General features: G+C 34.1%; 1 long non-coding RNA gene across 1 annotated transcript; it reads right to left on the bottom strand.

Annotated features, from left to right (window-relative positions):
• Positions 1–2,666: 2,666 nt before the first annotated feature.
• LOC127149934 (uncharacterized) lies at positions 2,667–4,585 on the bottom strand. Its single transcript, XR_007821800.1, has 3 exons — positions 4,364–4,585; positions 3,936–4,137; positions 2,667–3,139 (listed from the first exon to the last, which is right to left on the bottom strand). It is a non-coding gene; the product is annotated as an uncharacterized LOC127149934 (long non-coding RNA).
• Positions 4,586–4,796: the final 211 nt, after the last annotated feature.

Below are 4,796 nucleotides of genomic sequence, written 5' to 3'. Positions count from 1 at the left end.
TTGGTCTATATCCGTGGACACAGAAATATATCTACAGTGAGAAGAGTTCAGCTATGAGTCTTTAGTGGAGTGTACACACAGTTAACGAATATTGATTAATGTAGTTAATGAGTTTAGCTAATTAATCTCATATCGTTGTAGCTTCTGATCTGTAGGTCCATTAGGTCCCCTTCCTAGCTCATAAAGAGTAATGAGGTTTATTTATATTGGTTGTAATTTGAAATGTTAAAATTTACTTTGGGAATTAATATAATGTATATTGATACATTATAATATAAAGTTTATTAGACTTTATTATATAAATTTAATTTTGGATATGATTCAAAATTAAATTACGAGAGAATAAAATATTTGAATAAGTTCAAATATTAGTTTAATTTGAATTAGATTCATATTAAAACTATAAGTTAAAATTTAATGTTTATATGATACATATTAAAACTATAGGTTATGAGAGAAATTTATATTTGAATATGATTCAAATTATGGATTAAATTAAATATAAGATATTTAATTTAGAAATTAATTAATTGGAGAATTAATTAATAGTTTAGTTTAATTTTATTTAATTAAATTAAATAAATTAAAAATATAGGTTATGCGAGAGATATTCATTTAAATATGATTTAAATGAAAATATTAATTAAATATGATTTAATTAATTAATTAATTTAATATATATATTAATTTAATAATCATTATTAAGTTAACAGGGAACGTGGATGGTTTTCCCACGTTCCCATTTATTATCTCCAACTTTCCACTTCTTTCGTCAGAAGAAGTAGGAATTCTTTGCGTAACAATCACAACAGTGAGTTCTGCGAAGAAGACTCTCCATTTTCTCTGAAAAAATTCTCTCCATTCCCTTATTCCAATTTTGGTTCCCACAAACCATCTCAATCAGAGAATAAGAAGGTTTCCAAGTGGTGGTGTTCCAAAATTTGGTGATTGGTAGATTCAGAGTCGTCAACGAGCGTAAGTTTTTTCTTCTCTGTACTTTTTCAAAGCATGTTTAACCGTAAAAATTATTTTTCTATTTTTTGCCAATGTATTGGTATTTTTAAGGTTCTAATTAAAATTGAGTTTCTGTAATTTTTCCGCTGTAAAGGGTTTTCATCCCTTCAGTTCGGAGTAGAGTTAGGGATCGAAGGCGTGAGATGAAGATTGAGAGGAGTAGGAAAGAAATTGAGAAAGTGAGAGGGATTGTAAAATCGTATGGGTTGGAGAGAAAAGAGTAAAGTAAGAGAGAGAAACCATTAACTTTTTTCAAAATAAAAATAAAAAATAAAAAAAGAGCTTTAATGTCGCTTTTAAAAAAGGAGGATGTTTAATGTCGGTTTTAAACCGACATTAATCATCCACCTTTTGAAAAGCGACATTAAAGCTCATTTTTCATTTTTTTTCCACCTGACATTAAAGCCCAGATTTCTTCTAGTGCATCCATGAACACTTCTATGCATTTTCCTATGAAATCAGTAAACAAACTTAACATGCATTGTTGAAATGTTGTGGGTGTATTATACAATCTAAAGGCATTCTTTTAAAAGCAAAAGTTCCAAATTCACATGTAAAGGTTGTCCTATGTTGGTCTTTGCATGCTATGGGTATTTGATAAAAGCCAAAAAATTTATCTAGAAAGCAAAAGTAAGATTTTCCTCCTAATTGTTCTATCATTTGATCGAGAAAAATTAAGGGGGAAATGGTTTTTAAGAGTTACCTCATTTAGCTTTCTATAATCTATACACATGTCCAACTATTTGAAACACGAGTAGGAACAAACTCACCTCGATTATTCTTTACAATGGTCACCACGGGCACATTTGTTCGAACTCCATTTGAGGTGATTTTTGTTGTGATAGATTCGTGAATATATGCATGCTATAATAGAGAAATTAAGCATCTAAAGTTGGGTTAAGTTTTTCCCCAACACTTATTCATGTAATCTCAGTCGAGAATGTCCTGAGACTACCTCAAGATTAAAGCAAAAAAAAACACTTATTTTGTTCAAATTTTATGTTTTGTAGATGTCTCTTGTGATCAAAAATCAATTCAAAGGACTTCTTCCATGCAAACTTGACCTGTTGTTCACATCTATCAAAAATGTGTATTGAATTATGAACTCATGTAACAAGTGTGGCATGAAAGAATATTTAACTAACTAATCGCAATGTATTGTGCATTAATAACTCGAGGCAAACTTTGTCATACTTACTCGTCTCTCGAGATTCAAATACTTAAAGTTAAGTTATGATTTGTATATTAACTATCTGTATGCATGATAAGGAATTTATCCTAATTTAAGGCAAGCATCCTTTCGATGCCCGTGTTGCACACATTAACATTTCTACAACTTATGCGAAGGATTAATTTGGCGATGAGATTGCATCGCTACTATCCCTTCATCGTCCGCTTAGTTAAATACAAGTTTTCACTTGTGAGGTGATTACTGTCAAAGCAATTGTCTTTTCTCTCGAATAAAACAAAGGTTGATGTTCGCATTTAGCTAAATAGAACTTATAAAAACACACATCTAGATTCTCTAGTTAATAACACATTACATTGTTCATAAACTAATTAAATGCATTGAAAGTGAACAGTAAAAGAGAAATGGGAGAATGGTAGAAGAAATGTATTAATACCATGACTAAAACTTTAAGCCTCTCGACCATAAGAAATACAACAAAATGGGATACATAGAAATGAATCGAGCCTCAGAATATGATTTCTTGTATTCCTTGGCTATGATTTTTACTTGTTGTGATGAGAGGAAATGATAGGGGAAGTTTCTCTCTCTCTTGTTCTAGACTCTCACCTAAAACTTTAATAAAGAATGGATGAACGGAAGAATGAGCTTGCTCTCTGGGATCGAATTTTTGCACACTTGACTCTAAAGTAAATGCCTCTATTTATAGGCGAGGAGTGATGTGGCAGGACATTTCACGCCTCATAAATTCTTCTGCGAAGCTGCATCGATGTCGCTAATGTCCTTTTGTCCTTTTTTTAACATTCACACCAACCAATTTTATCTGGTAGTGCTTCAGATCGCCTTGCTTGTTGTGATCGCCGCCTTGCTAGTTGCACGTACGTCTCCTCGCCTAATGTTCTACCGTCAGGCTATACTTCTTTTCGCCTAAAAATCCTACGATAAGACAAGTAAAACGTAATAAATAGGGATAAAGTTCTTTTGTAGTTTGCGGTACACAAATTAATCAATTCTTCTACTTTTCTCCGCTTTTCGTCCAATCTTGTGCCTTAAGGTTTCATTATTTTACATAAAAGACTACAATAATTTGTATTTCTATAAGTTATTAGAGGCAACACATGAATTGGATGATGTTGGCTCTGATTGACGACTAGGAGGACTTCGTCAGCTACAACTGAGGTGAGTTGGTATCGAACAAGATCTTTCCTAGTTTGAAAGGGGCACTTCATGGAAATGTAGTCTTGCACAAGAAGAAACCTACCAATAACAAGTCCCCAGAGTCGTATAACCTCTATGAATTTTCCTTCGCCTTTCAGGTTTGTGATTATATACTCATTGTGTTTTATTAATTTCATTAGTTATATGCTTGTGTTATTGATATCATCGTATATGTAGATCAGAGCCTACGAGATAATGTCATCAATCAGTGGATCGATTGCTCATAGAGAGTCATCATCTATGATACCACGCATCATGTGGTGGAGTTGCACACACCCACCTGAGTTGAAGGTGATTAAGTCCCAAATCTTCGGGTCAAAAATGGTACGTCACGATTTATCTTCTTCCTCCATACATTCACTATAGTATTTTAGGATTTAGTCTCTTAATTAGCACCTATTGTTGTTCCATTTTCAGGCCCATATACATGAGATTGAACCTATGGATGATGAGCGCGCTTACGTTGATCGGAGTCTTGAAATTCCTATGATGGAAGGTTACAAGGAATACTTACATGACTCTCTTCCTCATCACTTCGAGGATGCCCTGCCACGTACTCATGTCAATAATTTCCCTCTTCCTTCTTACATAGACCATCCCTCTTGTCCTACTCATTACATGGACCATCCCTCTCCTTCTCCTCACTTTAATCATCACCTCCTCCTCCTGTTCAGCATCCCCAGGTGACGTATGATTGTAGCCAGCATGTACATCACCTAGAAGGGAGATTAGATTAGATGGAGGACTTCTTACAATGAATAAAGTCATTCGTGTCGTTCACGTCAACTGAGTTATCAGCCATAAAGAGGCTTCTAATGGCATTGGTTAAGGTATTATTATTATTCACGTGGAACACTTTATTGTTTTTGTCTTAGTTAAGTATTAGTCGTCACTTATGTTTTCTACTGCTTTCTTAATAGGGTAAGAGATTTGGCTCCCAACCATGCTACAACAGTGGTGAAGGTACGCCATTCAATGCACTGGAGGCTCAGACTTTTGTTGGTGGCACATTCGTGGATGTTTCCGCTCCGGACATTGATGACCAACCCATTGATGAGAAGACGAGAACATTCATCAGCGACGACCCTGAGATGGTATCATACTCATTGAAATACCATTTGAGGGTAAGGATATGCCACCACCACCTTTCCAACCCATGTTAGAGTCGAAGAATGAGGTAAATGATTTCAAACTTTACATTCCATTATATGGTGATTTTAATAATAAAAAAAATTTAACTAATAAACTGAGCTATAAATTATGCAACCCATTGAATTTGACGTAGAGGTCATTTCGCCTTCGGTTTTACCGTCTGTCATACCTAAGGAAAAGACAAGGAAGAGAGGTATGCCATAGAAATTGCAGTCCCCAATTT

Source organism: Cucumis melo, chromosome 1, assembly GCF_025177605.1.
Source record: "Cucumis melo cultivar AY chromosome 1, USDA_Cmelo_AY_1.0, whole genome shotgun sequence".
Taxonomy (NCBI): domain Eukaryota; kingdom Viridiplantae; phylum Streptophyta; class Magnoliopsida; order Cucurbitales; family Cucurbitaceae; genus Cucumis; species Cucumis melo.
Note: the sequence above shows the minus strand (reverse complement) of the source record. Positions and strands in the feature narration are given on the sequence as shown.